This window comes from Ambystoma mexicanum, chromosome 4q (assembly GCF_040938575.1).
Source record: "Ambystoma mexicanum isolate Mex_15411 chromosome 4q, UKY_AmexF1_1, whole genome shotgun sequence".
NCBI lineage: Eukaryota > Metazoa > Chordata > Amphibia > Caudata > Ambystomatidae > Ambystoma > Ambystoma mexicanum.
The window spans coordinates 1,121,902,218-1,121,924,205 of NC_090928.1; the positions used below are offsets into that span (position 1 = coordinate 1,121,902,218).

General features: G+C 48.3%; 1 protein-coding gene across 3 annotated transcripts in view; it reads right to left on the reverse strand.

Annotated features, from left to right (window-relative positions):
* The window catches only part of EPHX1 (epoxide hydrolase 1), a 325,954-nt gene extending 324,753 nt beyond the window's left edge, over nucleotides 1–1,201 (reverse strand). The window contains exon 1 of one of the 3 annotated variants that reach the window (XM_069608697.1): nucleotides 1,050–1,201. The gene's annotated coding sequence lies outside the window, so the exon portion shown is untranslated. The remainder of the gene's footprint in view (nucleotides 1–1,049) is intronic. The other 2 variants (XM_069608698.1, XM_069608699.1) reach the window with 2 other exon arrangements.
* Between the last annotated feature and the right edge of the window lie 20,787 nt (nucleotides 1,202–21,988).

Genomic DNA, 21,988 nt, shown 5'->3' on the forward strand with positions numbered 1-21,988 from the left:
AGTGCATCTTGCTGCTGCCTTTGCAATTTGTTGTGTGCAGGTGTCAAATTTGATCTGGTTAGTTCTGGTTGCATTTTGTTGTGCCCGTGTACTGTGCTGTGGTCCAGCATGTTGTTGGTTTGTAATTTGTCACGTGTAGGTGCCCTATTTGGTATGGTTAGTTCTGGGTGCATTTTGCAGTGGCCAGCGTAGTAGCCTGGTTAGTGTCTGCAGCAGTGTGTGTGAGCTCTTCAGTGTTTTCCTTCCATTTGCTGGGCACCTTGTTGATGCATACTTGATTTCCTCTTTTGGTTTTGGTACGGCTAACATGGGGAGAAGTGTAGTAATGTGCTGGTGCCTGCGGAACCTTGAGGGTGGAATGTTGTGCTTTGAGTGTGGGGATTCTTGGGGCAGATAGTGAGAGTGAGCTTAGGTGGTGTGGATGGGCCAGTGTTTCTTCCCTGTGTACTCAAGAACTTACCTGTACATCTGGGGTCAATAAATAACTTACCCCGTGTCCTGCTTGACACGTGTTGGAATGACCCCACCTTGGTTACTTCATCATGCTATGTCAGGCTAGACTCATGGGCCACAATGTGCAGTTAATTGTCTGGCGCCTCCCTTCTGGCTACCAAAAGGGCACCGACTGTAGCATCATCAATTTTTAAACACTATGGTGCAACACAGCTGGACATGCACCATGAACTAGCAGCTGACATGCAGCCAACCCTGTACCCCAGCACAAGCAGCCACAGCTTTACCGCGCTGCTAGAAATGTGCATTTGCTCCTCAAATCCGTTTGTATGGGTAATAGGAGTGGCACAATCATGCGCTACTAACTTGACACTTCTACCAGAAACTTCGGGGAAGGTAGCCCCAAGTTTGTTTGCAGCTCTGACAAATAAATCTCTGAAAGAAGTCCCCCCCGCCCGCCCGCCCGCCATTTGAAGCGTTCGTTATCTCCCGCCCCAGTAGGTTTCTGTCTAGTTGCACCGGTGCATCTGCTCGCCCTATGCCCTTCTTTTGCCCCCTCCGCGCGCTTGCACCCCACATCCTGGGGACGGACTTACCTTCTGGGGGCTGGCTATGGTCCTCTCTCTCCGCCGGGTCTGTCCTCTGGAGGCTGCAGTCTAAAGCGCGCTAGAGCAGACTGGGGTGGCACTGCACACCCACACACCGTGACCGAGCAAAGGCAAGTGCGGCTCCTCCCCCCGGCTCAGCGCGTCTCCAGCCCCCGCCCCCGCCACTTCCACTCCCGGGCCTTCCTGCTGGGACAGGAAACGCCGCCAGTCGCGGAAAAGGGCAGGGCGCGAGCGAGAAATGCCCTCAGCCCTCACACGTGAAATACGCCCATTAGTTTGTGTGTGTGCGTGCGCACGGCGTGCATCAATAGCGAATGCGCAGTATATGTGAATGAGAAATAAATAAGGGAGTGGGGGGGTGGGACTCTTGGGGAAGTTAAGAACAGGACATGCAAAGAGATGCAGCCATAGACAGCCTGCCAGGCATGGGCCACGTGTGCGGTGGCACAGCAGGCCCCCCACGTGTGCGGTGGCACAGCCAGGCCCCTCTGTCAGAGGTGCAGGCCACGGTGTCTGCCTCAGATGCTGTGCAGCGTCCATGTAGGCAGAAGTTCGTGAGGCCACGGCGTTGCTGTTGCCTCCCAACCTCCTGTTGCTCTCTAGAGACACAAGTTCCCAGCGGCCCATCAGATGCTGAAGGCACTTTCATGACCGTTATCACTTTCTTTCTTCAAGCAGTGCATTAAAGTGGGGGCTGTGGCCCATTTAAGAGACCATTCATTGTTTTGGAGGAGAGGTTTGTAACGAGGCACACAAAGTACTAGTTAGCTGCCTAAATCTAGCTCTCCTCCAGGTCAATTACAATACAGCAAACAAAAGCATTTAAAATTAGCTACGTTATTTTCAGATGTTCATATTTAACGCCCTTTTTTGGTAGAATGTGATATTTTCATCATATATGAACCCTTCATTTGTCAAACACTGAAACACAATGAGGTAACCGTTTAATAAATTCATAGCTCCCAACTCACACGCTTTTGGCGGGTGTCACCCGCCTTGTAAACAGCGGACTCACCCGCCAAACCTCATGCACGCCCATTCATTTCAATGGGCCGCTCACCCGCCAAAAGTAAAATCGGGTGTTTTCACCCACTTTTGCAACATAAATGGTTGAGAGCTATGTAAATTACATGTTATAAGTCTTGAAAATACATTTTCAAAACCCAAAGACCAGGGGCGTTGCTAGGGGGGGCTAAGGGGGCTATAGCCCCTCATCTTTTGGTTTTAGCCCCGGATAGAATCTCAGGAGCTTCAGCCAAAAGACTAGCTAGCCCCACGTCCCGACAGTTCCGACATCAGTTTAGCCCCAGGTCTTTTCCAGACCTAGCAACTCCCCTGCCAAAGACCATTATTTTGCTGAATTGCATGCTGGTATTTGTAGTATCCCAGTCAAAATGGGGGACTAATGCCACAATGAGGCTGCCATCTCCTTTTATAACGAGCAGCCCTTGATGCATGTAATTATTGCTATTATTTTTTTTGACAGTCAAAATAATCCTCGTCTGTAGCTTCTGAAATAAAAGCATATTGCTAATTTGAGCAATATGCCCAAATAATACACATAATAAAAATAAAAACAATTTTGTAACTTCTGTAAAACAACAGTTGGTTTCAGTAAGCAAAACACAATCACTATATTTTTGCAATGCCTTCCACAGATAGTGCTTTTAAGCCAAAGTTTCAAAGGACCTTTTGCAAAAAGTATTTCTATCGATTGCATCGGGAAAGAGATGTGTTGAAGTTCCTGAATTGCAGACTACTCTTAAATCCGGCCTTCGCCACTTAACCAAAGTGAGTGCTCCTGCACCTTTCATCACACTATGCCTTATCTGCCAAAATTAGAAGTCTGTACAAGGTATTCAGCTGTCTGCTACTTCAAAAAAATGCCTCACTCCTGATATTGCCACATAGGTGAATGTTAATAATGACACTTCATATACTGGACGTCACAGTGTATGTGTCTACTACCTTACAAATAGCAACATAACATAACTTCCCATGATACCTTTGCGCACTAAAGACTCATTCTGTGATATCACTAATGTAACTATTTATGCAAATTAGGGGGGCCCACAACTCTTTTGCCCTCCCAGCCCCCACAAATTTTAGGGCCGGCCCTGACCATAGACTGCTGCGAGAAAGACGCAAGGAGATGGAAAGAAGAGTTACATTGAGACTGCGACGGGGAAAGAGAAGAAAAGACATGAAGGAGAGGAGACAAGAGGGATAGACAAAGATGCAGAAAGGCAGGGGCACAGGGAAAGGTAGAGACTGAATGAAACGATGAGGGGGTTGTTCTGTCTGATTATACCAACACACCTATTAGATGCCTCTCAACTCACACACTTTTGGTGGGTGTCACCGGCCTGGGAACGTTTCCACTCCCTTGCCAAGCTCTTTATCTGTACATTAATTTCAATTGACTCTCAGCCGCAAAAAAGAAATTGTGTGTTTTCACCGGCATGCTTGAACTCTAAATGTTGAGGGCTGTGCCTATTACTTTTTTGTATTGGTCTTATAATTAACAAGTAACTTTTGACACCATTTGTTATACATACTCACTCCTCTGGCTCCACTCTTGACCTTATATTCAACTCTACCTACCTCTCTTCTACTGTCTATACACTACCTATTTACCTCTCCGATCATGCTTTACTCTCCTTCTCCCTTACTCCCCTTCCCCATCCTTCTTCTCCTATACCCTCCCCTTCCATCTTTTCCCGGCGTGACCTTCGCAACTTTGATCCCTCCCTCTTTCTCGACACCTGCTCTTCTTCTCTCCGCTCTCTCCAAGATTTCTCTTCCCTTTCGGCCAATGATGCACTATCCACTCTTTCTTCTTCTATCTCCTCCTCTCTTGATCTACTTTACCCCCTTTCCTTCTTCCATCCAACCCGCAAACTCTCTCAACCATGGCTCTTTCCTCAACTTCTCTCCATGCATCGTCTCCTCCGATGTCTCAAGAGACTCTGGCCAAAATCTCCTTCGCTATCCAACCAAACCTCATATTTCTCTTAGCACTCTCTTTATGACTCATGTCTCACCTCGGCTAAATGTTCCTTCTACTCTAACCTTCTTCACTCCCAAGCTTCTCACCCTCCCTGTATCTTCCAAACTCTCTCTCGTCTTATCTCCCCACCTACCCCTGACCCTTCAGCCTCTTCCACCCTTTCTCCCTCTGACTTTGCAAACTTCTTCTCCTCCAAGATTCTTGCCCTTTGGCAAAAAATCAATTGCTCTTCTTACTCCCCCCATCCCCTTCTCCCTTTTCCCCCCTCTACCTGCATGTCTGACTTCTCGCTTGTCTCCCCTTCTGACGTGTCCATCCTCCTCTCCAAAGCCCACCCCACGTCTGCTTCAATTGACCCTCTCCCCTCCCTTCTTATCCCTAAGGTCTACCCTCTTCTTATTCCCTACTTAACTTTCCTTCTTCAAAACTTGCCTTTCCACAGCTACCTTCCCCTCTGCTTTCAAGCATGCCACTATCATACCGATTCTGAAGAAACCTTCGGCTGATCCCCTTCTTACCTCTAACATTCATCCTATCTCTCTTCTCCCATTCCTCTTTAAATTACTTGAACACCTTGTCTACTCCCAGCTCTCAACCTTTGTCACCAATCTATCTCTCCTACCCCCCTCTCAATCTGGCTTCCGACCTAAACACTCTCCTGAAATGGCCCTCACCTACATCCTTAACTCCCTCCTCTCCGCTCGACACTCTAAGCAATCCTCTGTCCTTATTCTTCTTGACCTCTCTGTTGCTTTCGACACTTGGCCCTTTCCTATTCTCACTCTACACCTCCCTCCCTGCCCCTGTTATCTCTTCATTTGGTATTTCTCACCATTTCTATGCCGATGACACTGGGCTCTTCCTTTCCTTCTCTTCCTTCTCTCCTGACCTCAAGCTTAAACTCTCTTCCTGTCTTACTGCCATTAACAACTGGAGGTCATCCCGCTTTCTTTCCCTCAATACTGATAAGACTGAAGTCTTATTTTTCCCCTCCAACACTCTTCCCCCTCCTTCTCCTCCACCTTTCATTCAGTTTCCCCCCTCTAATCTCCCTATCTTTGCCCACGCTCGCAACTTAGGCATTCACTTTGACTCCTCCCTTTCCTTTTCCCATCATATTTCTCTCACCTCTCGTGCCTGCCGCTACCACCTCTTTAATATTCGCAAAGTCCGCCCCTCTCTCACTTTCCATGCTACTACTAAACTTTTAATCTCTTCCCTTATCTTCTCTCGCCTCTTCTACTGCCCCTCCTTACTCTTTGGACTACCTACTTCTCATCTCGCCCCCCTCAAATCTATCTACCATTCTGCCGTCCATACCCTCTGTCTCCTTGCCTCCCGAGACTCCATTTCTGCTTCCCTCTCATCCTTTGGCTGGCTTCCCTTTCACTCCCAACTTAAATTTCATTTCCTATGTTTAGTCTTTAAATCTCTCCATGGTCTTGCTCCCCCTTATCTCTCCTCCCTCCTCTCTTTCCACACTCCGTCCCGCTCCCTTCGTTCAGCTGACCACTTCCTTCTTACTGTTCCTCCATCCCTGTGTGCCCCCTCCCGTTTCTGCTCCTTCCAGCTCCTAGCCCCCCTGCACTGGAACTCCTTACCTCTCTCAGTCCGCTCTCTACCTACCTTCTCCTCCTTCCGCACTTCCCTAAAATCTCTCCTTCTCCATCCCCCATCATGAAACCCTCCCCGCTTCTTGCTCCCCCTCCTTCCTTTGTCTCTTCCCCATGATCCTCTCCCTCCCCTTGCCCCCACCCACCCCATTCTCGCCCTCATACCCCCTTCTGTTTTCCCTCCTCCGTCCCCTCCTCACCCCTCCCTCTACCCGCTCAGTTTAATTGCTCTACTTACTGTTTTGTTGGTTTGATTCATAATTGTAAATTGCTTCTACTGTTATAATGTTATATGTATCCAGTTGTTAAAATGTACAGCGTTTTGGAGTAAAGCGCTATATAAACAAAATAAATACAAATATATATGCAGCATGGGTTCTGGGTAGACCATGCAGCGTTTGTGTATGAGACAGAAATAGTGTTGGGGCAAGAGATAGATACAAAGGTACACAAACGCATGAAAAGGCAGATAAAAGGAGAGAGGCATACCTATCAACTCCCTATTGTGAAGGGAGAATCAAGATTTTTCAACGTATTCTGCAACTTTTTTTCACTCGTTTTCCTAGCTAAAATTTATTTTGGTCCCTGGAGGATAATTTAGCGGCAACGTGCTCACCTTGGAAGCAAGCAAGACGACCCGGAGCAACACAGATTCGAGCCCCGGGTCCGCGCTTAGAAACCTCTGGGTATTTAAGCATGTTATAAATATGCAACTAAGACAAAAACAATTACGCAACAAACAAAAAACAATTCCTATGTCAGCGCTTCGATGCCTGTGGGCTGTGGGAGCGCTTTAAAAATGCAAAAATAATAATAATGCAAGTAACTGGAGGCTCCCTACGTCACTGTTGTGAGTAGCATGCTACCACACACCTTTTCTTCTAACATTGAAGAGTGGAGTCCTTTGTCCAATGAACATATTTCTAAAACATTGAACTTTCTGGAGACTTGAGGTTCTTTTCAGGAACCAGTCTCTCGGAGCATTGCATGGTTCCCGTGTGCCCATTTCAGTGTGGTCTGACTGGGGAGTGCCCAGAAGAGTCTGGTATTGTGCTGTGGGGGCAAGGTGGAATTGTCTAGTGGTGGGTCATCTTCAAGCAGGTCATCCCGGTGAGTGATTCTCGTGCAGCTGTTTGTCTTGTGCAATTGTTTGGTGCGCGGCTTTTGTATCCAGAACTGTTCCTCTCTTCATGTACAGGACCACACAATCCATATTCCATACACCAATCTCATCAGTGCATAAGTAGGTGTCCCCACTCGTCGCCACTTGTTTTGGGGGGCTAAACTTGGACAGGGTGAAATGGTCTTTATGGGGCCATCTCATCTTTCCACTCGCACATCCATGCTTATGTCTGACGGTGCTTTGCTGTTTTTGATGTCTTCTTGACTCCCAATGAATGTCTTTCACTGAGACAGAGGGCTCTTGTCCAATGCCAGACAGCCAGGGGCTATCAACGTTGATCGGGCACATTTACCGTTCATGCCTTGAAAGGGGGCAATCCCAGTAACTGGGTTGGGGTGAGAGTCTCTGGGCTGTAGCAGCAAGGGAGGGGATCACTGTCGAAGCCCCTTTGTAGCACCTATTCGCTCTCGACCTGGCCTGTGGTCTGCGGATGGTACAGCGCAGCTTTACACTGGGTGCTCTTGTATCCTTCTAAGAAGCATTCCCTTTCTCTAGACCCTAATTGGACGGCATTGTCTGTGGTGATTACATTGTGTAGGCCCCTCTATCCTGAATATGTTCTTTAGTGTGGATGCAACAGTACTTATGGTTATGTTGGGAAGAAGAGAAGCTCAAGCCATTGTATAGGGGTAGTCCACCATGACTACAATATGTCTGTACTCTGGTTCCACGTTGTTGAGTGAACCTAGAAAGTTCAAACCTACTTTTTCCCTTGGAGCAGATGGAGTGGCTATCATTTTTAGTGTTGCTTGTGCTTGCACTGTTGTGACATTCATGGCAGTGTTCTCAACTTCATTGTCTGTTTGGGGCTACAACTGGTGTGTCTAGCTCCTAGGTGTCCATAGTTGCCATGATCTATGACGACGGGTCAGAAATGTCTTAATGGGAGGGCAAAAGGGACAAATGTTTTTATAAATCATGTACAGCACATGCAATGGTATTATAGTGAGCTGCTGCCTGGCTACCATAATTAACTGTTCATGTAATGCGTTCTGTGTTCACTGTAGTGCATGCGGTTTATACGTAGGGTTTTCGTGTTTCTTTGGAAATGCAGTGATCACGCACAACCACTAAAGGTAAAATGCTGTTTAATAAGTTTGTATGCCGAGGTGGTTCAGAAGATAGCTCAGTGTGTTAAGCACTTGCTGCTGGGACTTGAGTTCATATTCCAGATCACAGTTACAATCAGAGCAATGCAGACTCGTCTTTTGTTTTCTCTCTCGATGGTTGATATTTGAACTTTATGATAGTAACACTTTGACGTCTGCAGAGCAGGCTAGCAAGCTCGGAGTGTAGTGGGGTGGCTGTCAGATAAGGAGAGGAATGAGGTCTTGAAGAAGGTAGAACAGCAAGCTATGCATGGCTGGCCAGGGGAAGGAAACCGATCGCCATCTCCCTGTATGTGTTTGCACCAATAACAATGAGATCTGATCTAGAGTCCGCCATTTTGTGAACCTCATTGCCAGGCGCTTGCACTAAGCAGTGTGCCTTCTATTTCTTCTTGTGCCCTGAATATACACCCAAGATGGTGTTCTCTGCTTCACTCAGCGTGTTGTCGTTTTTGTTGTCACTCGCCTTCAGCTGGAAAGATTTCCTCAACTTTTGGGGACAAACTTTTGCAAAATATGACCACAATTTGCTCACTCTTTGGACCTTGGTGGACGAACGCGATGGTTAGCCATGTGTTCACCACTGTCACGTAAATGGCATTGGGTGCTTTCCGCATTGGACTCCTCTCTTATTTCCGGCGTGGGCAGCGGAAAGCGTGATTTCTGCACTCTTTATGCACTTCCAATGAAGGCAGTGATGTTGGTGTGTTTTTTCTTGCTGTGGTTTCCTTGGTAGATTTCACTGTCTGCAGTGCGTTGTCGAGGGACAGGTTCTTTTCTTGCATCCACTTTTGTTGAGACTTGGTAATAGAACCAAAATTGGCATTTTCGCGGTGTGTTTAACCCCAGCTCTGAGCTGGGGTAAACACACCAAACTCGAGATTGGGCACAGTGGTAAATGTGGTGGTAACACTGTTACTGCCGCATTTAAGGGCTACCGCCCAACTCGTGATCTTTAGTGCTACACAGCATAGCTAGTTCACGCATTACCGCCACACAGTCATTCCCTCATTGCACTCTTGTGCAGAACCATATCCGTTTCCTGGCGCTAATTGCGCCGGGATGCCGCCCAATGCTCTTAGCGGTATGGTGCTATTAGTGCCATATCACAAGTAGCGGTTAGGTGTTTATCCCCCATTCTCCATTGGGTCAATTGGAATTTTCAATGCAATTACCACGCAGTATTACCGCTGGCGGTAATTGCACCGAAAATGGGCATCTTTCTGGCATGTTTGACCCCGGCTCTGAGCTGGGGGTAAACACGCCAGACTCAAGATTGGACGAACCCTTAAATGCGACGGTAACACTGTTAACGCTGCATTTAAGGGCTACCGCCCAACTCGTGATCAGGCACATATAGGCCGTATTACCTACAGGTGGCTCTTTTTTCAGTCTTATAACAATGCTTTGGCCTTCAACCCACCAGGCATCAAATAGCATTGATTTCTATCTGCAAGGGGAGCAATCTGTTTCACTGACGGCTTCTATAGACATCTCCAACAAAATGTCCACTGAATGCACGAAACCGGACTGCTTCCCAGAACTGGGAGCAGTGGCGGCGGAGTGTCACCTACCATAATGGTCACCACTTCACTGTCAGCCAACTCATCGACAAAATGTAGTAACTAGGAGACATGCTTCAAATTAATATAAGTGACAGGACGGTGCAGTCACTGTTTCTTACGCGCTAGATTGTGCACATGGATATCCCCGCTCTAGTCCTTGCCCAGTGTCAGAATGCTGCGTTCGCGGTGAGCCTGTGCACGCATGTGCACCTTGTACTACATGCACTCGCAGTGTCTCTGTCATTATTGGGTGTTACGCAGATGCTCTTTTTGGACCTCATCACGAGTTGCGCGGTATTCCGACTGTAATACCGCACAACTGTAATAGTGTTAGCACCAACCGGTCCGGCAGTATTACTGCCGGATCAAACCCCATTCCACTGGACCCAATGGGGAATCTTCAGCGTGTCATGATGCCTACCCCCAGGCATCCGGACCAAGTCCATCAGCCCCGGGAGCAGGCATCTAGACATTTAGTAAAACCTCAGCCGCCCCGGCTAGGGGCTATCTGGGTTCAGTTCTGGCACCTTAGGCGCCAGGCTCATAGTAGGAATAAGTCCTGGCGCCTAAGGCGCCAGGCTCATAGTCATTACTTATCTCAGGCAGACCAGGCTGCAAATGACTCCAATCCAACATGAAGCCTGAAAGGGACTATTTTTCTACAGGGACTATTCTTTACTCGTGTGTGGTTCTAGGGACTTCTTACCTGGGACTACTTTTGAGGCTATTTAAACCACACCCGACCAGCAACACACGCTTCGCGTTATTCTACATCCAGCAGCGTAACACTCACCGTGCCTGCAGCCTGCATCCAGTCTTCTGCCACGCCCGCCTCGAATCCGGAGCTCCTAAAACAAAGAGGAAAGAAAGGGACAAGGTTAGAAAACGAACTTATTTCTATTCCACACCTGATTCTGGATCCATCTTGTCTCCGGACCTGTAAAGAACATCATTTGTGCACGCGCCGCACCTCCAGCTGCAGCGCCGCGCCATACTCACCAGTCTTCACAGCATCCTTCAGGTCGGCGGTGCCGCCATCATTTCTTTGCCGAACTTCGGCACCTAGGAGACCAAAGAAAACCACAAGGTGAGCCGAGGGAACCAACAAATATAATTCTTACCACCATAGACTTACCTGATTTACCACCGGAGGCATCCTTTTGTGACTCTCCATATTTTCACGTGCTGCATCTGTAAAGAGAGACAAAACAACACGTTTTCCTTGTGCAACATTTACTGGACAGCGCCGGGTAATACAGACTGTTACCTGAGCGCCACCAGCTGCCACAAGAGCATCTTTTCACGAGCCAGCTGTAAGACAAGAAAGGAAGGGGGAACAAGAGTGAACATCGGACATATTGAACTCTATGAACTTAATACTTACTGGTCCTCACCAGGAACCTCAGAGTCAATACTCTCCGGAACTCTCCCGAGCCTTCAAACCAGTGAAGTAACTGGAATCGACGCGCCCCTGCAAATCCACGCAGGATGGAGAGCTCATCTTTCAAGAATATACTGCGGTGTCGGAAGCGGTCACGTCACACTGTGCGAGCGAGAGAGGAGACAGTCGGAGTCTGTCTGAGCATGTGCTCGTTGGTGCGGCTTGACGCTGACAGGGTGCTTTCCTCTAGTGGCGAGGAGCCGGAGGCTGCGACCCAGAGACGATCCTGAGACGCGGGGCGCGAGGCAAGCTGAGGCGGCCCAGGGCCCAGGGCGAACGTTTGTCCGCTCGCTCTGAGGGCTGTGTGAGCTGCAGAGATCTGGGAAGGCTGCGGAGTTGCGGAGCCAAGGCCCGGTGTGCGGGGCTTCCGTGGTGTTCCCACAATTCCTTGCAGCTGACTTGGAGATCCCTTGTTGGATTTTGGATTGCACGACGCAGAGGTGAGGGGCTGCGAGTGGGGGTGAGCTGCGAACGGAGGGATTGTGCTGGGTCTCCACCCGCTCCTCCCCCCCCTTACGACCATCCCGCACGCCAAGTGAGTTTTGGGCTGATGTGCCCCCGGGAAAATGATTTCCGGAGGTAGGCTCACCCAGGTGGTGGAGTCCCGCCTGCGTTAACTGGGTGGAGGGCCCGAGGGAAGCCGAAGCTGCAGGAAGTCGCATTCTCTGCACTGCACACGTCACCTGTGGCGTGTGGGGAGGCTGCCTCCGAGGACGGCTGTTCAACGGAGGGGCGGTGCAGGGCAGCACCTAGCGTAGGGGCACGCTAGCGGGCAAGGAAGTTGAGGGGCTAAGGGTGTGGTTGTTTGCTGTGTCTCTGCCGTGGTTCTGACGGGCTTTACCGACTTAGACACGTGGGTATATCCCGCCTCGGTTGCCCTTTGTCACGTAGTCTGCGTGCCCTTAACTGAGCAGTCTAAGAGTTAGGCGGCCCCCACGATTTCTTCAATTGTAGTAAGGCGGCTTCAACATAGAGATGCAGCGGGGGAAGAGAGCTGCGCACTCTATTTATAATCTGAGGAACAACAAGTCGCAAGCTCTGAAAGAGCCAAAGGAGCCCAGTAGAAAAGGGGCCAAACGCAGGAAGAACTCCAAATACGAACTCCCTGTGGCACAAGGGGCCATCACGGAGTTTTTTCCGGTGAACCCTCCTCCCGAGATCAACTCCACCATAATGGATGAAGGACCAGTGCAAGTGCCCAGGGACATCCAGTCTATTAATTCTTCCAACTTTGATGACATCGATAATTACTCCCTCCTGGACCAGTGCTTGACAATATAGAGAGGAATGCAGCCCTATACCCCACTGTCTACATCAAGTGGTCCTCCGACTCAGAAAGACAACAGCATGAATGCTGGGGCGGGGGAGTATATTTCGGCGGAGCACTGCGAACGCCTCTCCACATCGCCGAACCTTGTAATGGCTTCGATGGAGGATGAGCCGGAACAGGAGACAATGGGGGGCAGGGAATCTGTAACCTGCGCCACTCAGCTAGCTGAGCTACAAACGTCCGTCGGTGCCCTCCAATTTGCATTAAAAATATTACTTCAGATGACGGGTCGTATTCTGGCAAATTCAAATTCCATCTCATTAGCATTGGAATTGAAGAACATATCGAAAGAGGATGTGGAAGACAACTTATCAGATGCCCTGCTAATAGCTAAGGAGATGGAAGGTAAGGCAGCCGAGAGGGAGGAGAGCGTGGCCCACGAGGCACTGGAGAATAACATCCTGATTGATGAGGTTCCCATTGAGGTAGTAGATCTTGATCTGAATCCCAGCCCACGGGGCCCCCTCTCACGGAAACAGCGGAGACTGGTAAAAAAGGCTCTTAAAAACAAGCCTGATAAAACAGGTCTCCCACGTGATACTGCGGGAAGTGGCCCCATTATTGAAACACGCTCCAAAAAAGCCCGGAAAAGGATGATGAGAGCGGCAGCCCGGGTGGCAGGGAAAAAAGGTCCTCTCGTAGACTGGCTGAAGCCCGTAGAGAAGCAAAACGAGGGGGACCCTGACTTCACTATGGGGAGGACTCTGCACCAGAATGTGAATCAAGCATGTTAACTCAACCAGAGCCCTTATATGAGGGACGGTTATTGGGGGAACCATCGGAGCCCACACTGCCAGAGAAAACGAAGGATGCGCAGAAAAAGTCTACTAACCGCATCTGCTTCATTAAGAATCTATATCCGAGGGACGAACATCCCTCGCTGGCACGTTCCGAGTTATTGACCAGGCTCTATCACATCCCTCAACTCCGAGTCCTAAAATCAGAGGATTTCCTGTTCATTGAGCCATTATCACGCCCGAATCCTAATGTTTCTGCTCTTCATTGCGTGTTCTTGAACACGGCACAATTGCTCAGAGATCATAAAGAAGAGCTGAGAGCAGTGGATATCGCTATTGATGTGGATCCGCAGGAGAAAGATCTTTCAGCAATCCATGAAGTCCGAGATATAACATCAAATTTGGAAAATGACTCCAAGTCAGAGTCAGGAGACAACCCGTTACTGGTCGAAATACAACAGGCAATTAAGTCCTTACTGGAGTCACTTCCCAAGCTGATGCAGAAGCATTGAAGCCTATCATTATTATCATGGAATTGCAGAGGCTTCTCCCACCTACTGAGGGAGGAGGGCTCTGCAGAGCTTGTAGGCCAGCATAGCTGTATTTGTCTGCAAGAAACTTGGGCATTGGACCCTCTTTTTCTGGATGGCTATGTTACATACCAGTCACCAGCTCGACGGGGAAGCAAGGGACGTCCCTATGGTGGCCTTCTCACGGGAATTGTCAACTCCATGATGTCACGTAAAATTCAAAGCGGAGCTGAGGACCAACTATTGGCTGTAGAAGTTACTTACCCTCAGGATAAGGGAAGTGCTAAGTTTCTTCTTATCAACCTTTACAATCCCCCGGAGCAGTGGCAAGAGACTCTCTGCAAGAGGCTTTACAAGATTTACTGTCTTCCTGGACATTGGGATCCAGCAATGCCGCAATTACGTAAGTTGGGGACTTTAACTGCCATATTGTCGATGAAACTCCCATTTCTTCCAATCCGGGCCTTAGCGCAAGATGTATGATGACCCATAGAAAGAGGGAGAAGGAAGGCCTGGGGTGGCTGCAACTGTTTGAATCTTGGGATTTGGCCATGATCAACGGCCGAACACCGGGCGACAGGCCGGGGAAGCACACTTGGTGCAAAGGATCATCTCGGAGCACATTGGATTATATATTCATGTGCCCCTCGATGCAGACTAGAGTGGTTGACATGTGGGTAAAGCCAAACAGTTGGAGCGACCATGCGGCATTACTATGTATATTCTTGACCTCGTTGCCAGACTCTCCTAAGCTAAATATTGGAAGCATTTCGACCAACTGTGCAGGAACCAGTATAGTTTGGTCGGAGAAGAATATCAGAGCGGTATCTGAAGCACTTAAACGGGAGATTGAAGAGGGCAGGAGCGACTTCCTGGCTATGTCTGTAAATGAAATAGAAGAGTGGATAACAGGATTTTCAGGCCTTCATGCAGCTATTAAAAAGGGGTATGCCATGAAAGAAGGAAATGTCCCTTTCCCCTATAGTAGGAAAATTAGGGATGCTAAGAGAGGACTCAGAAGAATGATACGCACCCTAAAATCCCAGAATGTCTCTGGAGTTCTATATCGTGAGAAATTAAGAACAATTAAAAATCGATATAGATCAGAGGTGAAGAGTATCAAGATGACAGAGAAGAACAATTGTTATCAGCGACTCGTTAAAACCATCTGTTCCAGAAACTCTCGAAGCATCTGGGCACTCTTAAATGAGAACAGAACCAAGGCCAAAGGTTATGTAGCCAATCCTATTAATGTGAAAATATGGGAACAATTCCTCCTTAATCGAAATGAGGATGAGGATGGGTCTGAGAGTTGCCCTAGGGGAATGCCTCCTGTTAATCAACCCTTTGATGTCTCGCCTGGGGCTATACTCAATAAAATTGTGATTCTCAAGTCATCTAGAGCCCCAGGCTCTAATGGGCTAGCAAATGTGGTGTTGAAAAGAAACCCGTCTTTTTGGGCAGAGTTATTATCGGTACTTTTTAACAAGGTATTTGCACTGGGGGAAATTCCTCGATCCTGGCAAACCGCTATTCTGATCCCGGTGTTTAAAAAGGGCAACCGGACTGATCCTAATAATTACAGACTCTTATCCATGCTGGATGTCACTGGGAAACTCTTTGCTCACTTTTGCTTTGTGAAATGCAAAAATGGGTTGAGAAAACTCGAATATTGAGTAGCTTCCAATGCGGTTTTAGGAGGGAGTTTTCAACATCACATAACCTTTTTGTAATGGATATACTGCGTACGAGGGCACTTAGTAGGGGCAAGCCCCCTATGTACGCATTATTTATTGACTTTAAGGCCGCATTCAATTCGATCCCAAGAGCAAGGCTTTGGAACAAGCTTGAAGCATTGGGCTGCCCCATAGGCTTGCTATATTATCTCAGACTGCTTCACCGAGACACCTCGGTGCGCCTACGACTCAACCAGGAGGGCCATTCGACCCAATATGTTAGGCAAAATAGAGGGGTCAAGCAGGGTTGCGTTACAGCGCCTCTTATTTATAACTTGTATGTACATGATATCCCTGCGACACTTGCGGAGGTCAATAACTGTCCATCAAAAATAGGTGATGCGTTATGTGTGGTCCTGGCATATGCAGATGATTTGGTAGTCCTCGATAACACCATTGGTGGGCTGAGACGTTCTGCCCATGCTCTTTGGGAATACGTCAAGATCAATGGCCTAACCATCAATCTGGAGAAGACTAACGTTCTGAGATTCACTAGGAAAAGAGTAACCCGTGTGAACCTGACAGTACATAAACACACAATTCTGTACGCCCCGTTTTACCGCTACCTAGGAGTGGAAATAGAGCCTCTAGGTGACTATGCTCTATGCAAACAGGGACGTATTGCCAGGGCCCTTCAAGTGATCTCACTCATTGCATCTTTCACGAGTAAACAAGGGGGCTTTACTTTGTGGGGAACACGCCACCTCTATATGCAAGTTTTCGCACCGATGGTCATTTATGGTCTGGAATCGCTGCTGACGACGAATTAGGCGTGGCTCCAAGTGCTAGAGGGAAAGTTCTGGCGACGAATGTTGGGGCTTCCCCCAGGGGTCCCAATGGCCCTGATAAGATTAGAACTGGGCTTGCCTTCGCTTAAAGCTATGGTACTAAAAAGAAGAACTGGGTTCTATCTTAAGATGATAAGTGGATCACTTAACCCTCTGCTTATAGTTTTACATCAGGAATTAAGTAAAAAAAAGTACCACTTTGTCTTTATATGAAGATATGGGAAAATTCCTTAATGAAATTGGTTGGACTCTTAAAGGGACAAGTGTGACCAAAGAAATGTTAAATGCACTGGAGAAAAAGGTGGACCTTTGGGATTGGCTGGAGAACTTCGCTCATCTGGACACCCTCAAATCACACCGTTTTGTGAACTACAGAGTTTATAAGTTCATGAAACCGCAGGACTACCTTTTCCTATGTCCCACCAGAAGACTCCGCCGTTTTATTATTCTGTTTCGATTAGAACAATTACCCACCTTATCTTTCATAGGAGCAAGGGAAAATATTCCTATAGCAGAGCGAACCTGCCGAGTGTGCAAATCTCCCTTGTGCCCAGAGACAGCCAGACATGTTCTAACTCAATGTATGGCACTAAAGAAGACCATTGTATATTTCCTAGGGGAATTTGTGCATGACCCTCTTAGTATACCTAAATCTCCATTCTGGCTCCATTCTGGCAGTATTGTACCAACACAACTATTTATAGCACTCTATAATGTACCAACACAACTATTTATAGCACTCTATAATGTCTGGCAACAGATAGAACCTGGATTGGGAACTCAAGCATACCCAATCATCAATACTTAATACTTAGTTGCTCAGGATTATTTGCAAACCAGTTAAAGTACTGGCAAAGAATATGAAGGTTGTTAGTAATTATGTTTTTGCACTAGATGTCATTAGCAGTGACCTATGATTGATGATTTTATGTTTATGATTTTATATGTTTGATCTTATATGAATGATTATCAATATATGTGTAAAGTTTGAATTTATTTTCATTCTATATCACATTATTAAAAAAATTAAATTAAATAAGGTGAGATTGCTGTGAGGGCATTTCGGAGGTGATTAGTTGGGGAGGACTGTGGGGGTGCCATCACTTGAATCCACAAGTGGCCAAATCCATCTCTCGACTTGCAGGAGAATATTTCTACGGGTTAAGCAGACAAGATTAGGAGGGCAGATCCAGTCAGTCATCGCTGCACTACGCATCACGTGGGTGGAGACCGCAGCTGTCCGGGTCCGACCGACGCCCCTGTGGGAGCCAGGTGAGCATAACACAGCGCTAATAACGGGCGGTAATACAGCCGGCGGTAATACAGGGCGCTAAATGGAATTTACACCTCCAGAAAAAAGCTGGTGGTAAAACAGCCCATTTAATGCCAAACTTGTGATAGGGCCAGCCCTTAAATGTGGCAGTAATACCGTTACTGCCACATTTTGGCCTTATCATGAGTTGGGCGGTATCCCGGCGCTAATTAAGCCGGGATATTGCCCAACACAATCAGCATTATCGAAACTCGGACCAGCGCAATTTGTGCCCAATCCTGAGTTGTTGGGGGTAAATCCCCATTCCCATTAGGTAGATGGACCCAATGGGGGTTTCTTGGAGCTATTAGCGCCGGCGCAATAAGAGCCGAAAACGGGTGGGAAATGGTGATTTTTACCTCTAGCACAAAGCTGGAGGTAAAACTCCCATTTTCTCCCTTTCTCCCCCAACTCGTGATTGGGCGGAGAGGTAAATGCAGCAGTAATAGCGTTACCGCCGCATTTTACAGCTCCGCCCAACTTGTGATGAGGCAATGTCACAGCTGCATACAGTATGGGCCTGATCCAGCACTGAAATCGCAGGCAACTCTCCTCTGAACAAGCGTACGCATTACTTACCTGTTCGTACTCAACGTGTATTGTGTGACGACTGAGTCGCCCAGGTTCACTGCAGTGCACACTCCCCCCCCCCCCCCCCCCCCCCCCGGCCCCCACTTAGCACCGCTCCCTGCCTGCCCAGTCCACCCTCCTCGCCCCGTCCGACCTGCTGTCTGTTGAACCAGACAAAGGTGGAAGTTCAAGCCTGGCTGCCAGAGCGATAAAAGCACAGGCTCGTCGTGCGATTATGAAACACCCATATCCCCCGGGTACAGTGCTTATCTCACGACTGCAAGCAAGCACTTCCCATGTTTTGGCGCGAAAAGCAATTCGGCGCCGGTCATTTGACGCCAGGGCCTCAGCCTATGTTGTCTAAATAGCGCTTATGCGAAATGTTCCCATTGCAAATGTTGTGTTGGCAGAGATGTCGTGTTTGAACAAGTGCAAAGGTTACATTTCTCCCACTGAAGGTGATGGAGCTCAGCAAACCATACTATTTTGCCTCCTCCATGAAAAGTGTAGTGACCAGCGATAACGTAGTAAGAGAAACGATGCCACGTTCCATTCAAGCCTACTGAATAATAGCGTGCCTTCATCACGTGTTTAATACTGTTGGACCTGTAAGCACTAGCCTCTATATAAATGAGCTGCATATGGGAATGGAGAGAAGCACTGACTTTGACAGAACGTAATCTGTCGTATTCTGATATATGTAGACCTCTGTATTGAATAATGCGTTAACAACGCCAGGAGCCACTGGCTTCCGTACAGCATGTATCGACGCGAGTGCTCTCAGGTGACAGCGATCGTCCGAGGTCAGAATGCAGTAGTCTGCCCCCGAACCATACTGGCCCCTTAAAGGTCCAGTGGTCAACAGGGTCCGCCGAAAGGGCACCTGCGGCAAAACAGCCACGCCAAAACGTCAGGCGGCCAAATTGTTGCGCCTAAAATGTGCCGGGTGGGGTGACTCATTGACAGACAGTATTATCTGGGCGGATCGCTCATGAGTTAAGTGCTCGCCTCAGACATGGGGCCAAACTACGCTTCACGCGTTTGAATGCAGCAGGGCTGACTGAGCCCGTCATCAGTCCAAGGTCGATACATTACATTTAGTAACATTAAATTGGGAAATAACACTGCGCTTAGAAGCAGGAGGAATCCACCATGAAGCACAGTGTAAGACCACACATTATTATTTTGTTTTCTGCGAGTGTGATATGCACAGACAAGGTTGCTTGGAAGTGGGGTGTCTGGAGCATGTATAATTCAAACTCTCGCCCTCGTGTTTCATTTCCAGATCTCCAGCAAGAAGCAGATGTTTTGAGAGCGCTGGTCTTAAGGTGAGACACCAACAACCTTTATTCACATGTTTGTCTGCCATGTAATGGAAATCAACACCTTAACACTTCATACTAGTTACATGCAGCCCAGCCCCTCAGTCAGCATAACACCAGTAACACGCTTACACGCTGTGGCAACACTCCTTACCTGGGCAACACTTACTACCTCCATGTCGCTCTTCCTCGTCCCAGTACTTACCTCTGAGGCCCCACCACCCACACAGGAGCCCATTTTTTTCTGGAGGTATATAACCTCTGTGAAGGCATCATGACGAAGGACACAGACAACGCACTTAAACATTCAAACAAAAGATGTTCATTAACTCAAATGTCAGGATGCAGAAAGGCCTAACTTGCCCTATGCTAAGGTGGAATTTCCCTACCCGAAGAAAACTAAGGAACGTCTGTGTCAAAGAGTTCAACTTAGTCCGCCTGTGTCCAAAACCTATTCTTGCCCTCACAACTATATCTGCTAAAGGCTTCTTCCAGCTCATAGCTTTCTTTCAGCTCCCCTTCCCAAGTATATCAAATTATCCACAGACAAATTACTTCAACAAAATGTCTCAAAGGGTTACCTTCTCCAGTTCAAGGTGTTATAGTTCCAAATCAATCCTTAGGGTTTTATTTTATTGAGCATTTATAAGGCACTTATACAACAGAATTGTGTTTCAAAGCGCCACAGGCTAGATGGGAAGGGACCATGGGAAATATTAACAATGGCAAAAACAGTAAATATACAGTTGTGTCCTACTAGGCCTTGTGGCATTCAGATGTGAAAGTGCATTGAGGAGAAGTGTAGGGGATGGGGATGGAAGTAGGAGCAGGGGAGTGGACAAGAGATGGAGGAAGGTCCGGAAAGGGAAGTGCTAAGGGGAGCCAAGATGGAGAACCTCAGGCTAAGTACATGTACAGGTGACTCTCAGGGGTGGGATGCAGAGCCGCCAAGCAGGGGCCAACAAGGGCAGTGCAGTGCAGTGGGGGGAGGCGGGTGCTGGTTTTGAGTGGGAAGAAGGGCCTGGGATCCTGTGAGATTCATGGGAATCAGGCCACCTGTCACAACGGCAGTAGGTGATTAGCAGGGAAGGAAATGAGGTAGAGAAGAGCAAAGTTTTGAGCAGTTTCACGAACTTAAGGAGGTCCGGCTCAAGTCTGAGATGGGCAGGGAGGCCGTTCCAGAGGGAGGCACCAGCCGAAGAGAGAGGCCTGCCCCCCACTCTTTGCTTGGAGAAGTGTTTGACAGTCAGAGAGTTGGAGTTAGAGGAGCGCAGGGCTCTAGGAGGGGAGTATTTGGGGATGGAAAGTTGGAGATAGTGTGGTACCAGGCCCCATAATTCCTTGTGGATGATGCAGAGGGTCTTGAATTTGATCCTTACAGCCATCTGGAGCCAGTGGAGAGATTTCAGGACTGGAGAGATATGGTCCCTGGGCTTGAGGCCAAGGATACGCCTTGCAGCTCTATTCTGGATTAGCTGGAGGGGGTCAAGGGAAGAAAGAGAACGATTTAGAAAGAGGCTGTTGCAATAGTCCAGCCTGGAGAGGACCTGCACTCTGGAGACAGTGAGCTTCTGGGGGAAGGTTGGAAAAGGAGGAATGCCTCTGAGGAGGTGAAGCTGGAGGTGGGACTTCTTGGTAAGATCAATTTTGTGAGGGATGTAGGAGTGAGCGGAGTCGAATATGACCCAAGGTTTTTGGCCTCACAAGATAGTGGGGTTAGAGAGCCCAAAGAGGGTGGCCAGAGGGGAGGAGGAAAAGAGGGCACAGGTGTCCCAATGAGGAGGATCTCTGTTTTACTGGCATTGAGACAGAGATCATTCACTGCACACCATGCCTGAATCACAGACAGACAGTCAGGGATGAGAGAGGAGGAAGAGGGGGCAGTAGAGGGAAGTTTGAAGGAAAGCGTTGTGTCATCGGCATAACACCAGAAATGATGAGAGAAGGAGGAGCTCAGGTGAGCAAGAGGGGTGAGATAGATAAAGAAGAGGCATGGCAATAGGATATGACATGATATGGCATTTATAAGGCGCCTGTACACAAGTGTTTCTAGGCGCCACAAGACAAGGGAGGGAAGACATAAGGAGGACAAGACAAACAATCCTACCAGGCCTTGTGTCATTCAGATCGTAGAAGTCCGACAATAGACGTGCAAGGGGAAGGAGAGGGGGAAGTTCAAGGGGGAAGAAAAAGGGGGAAGTGCAATCAGGGTAGCATGACTCTGAGTAAGTGCAGCCAGGGCAGCGCGGCTCTGGGTAGGTGCAGGAGGCAGGCGGGCTATGGGCATTACAGTTACAGCCCCTTAGTGTGTGGTAGGCTAGGAGGCAGTGCCAAGGAAGACTGGTCATGGAGGAGCCTGGTACCCAGTGAGACTCTGAGGGAACCAAGCAACCAGTCAGCGCAGCAGACAGGTAAGTTATCAAGGGAGTGAGAGAGAGAAGTCAGAGGAGAAAAGGATGGTCTAAAGATGTTTCCAGAACTTCAGGTGCTCCCGCTCAAGTCTGAGAGGGGCATGGAGGCGGCTCCAGAGGGTGGCACCTGTAGAGGAAAGATATCTGCCCCCCAATCTCTGCTTGGAGAATTGTCTGACCTTCAGAAAGTTGAAGGTAGCTAAGCGATGGGCTCTAGAGGGAAGGTATTTCGGAAGAGTGAGTTGGATGTAGTGCGGGCCCTGGCCTCAG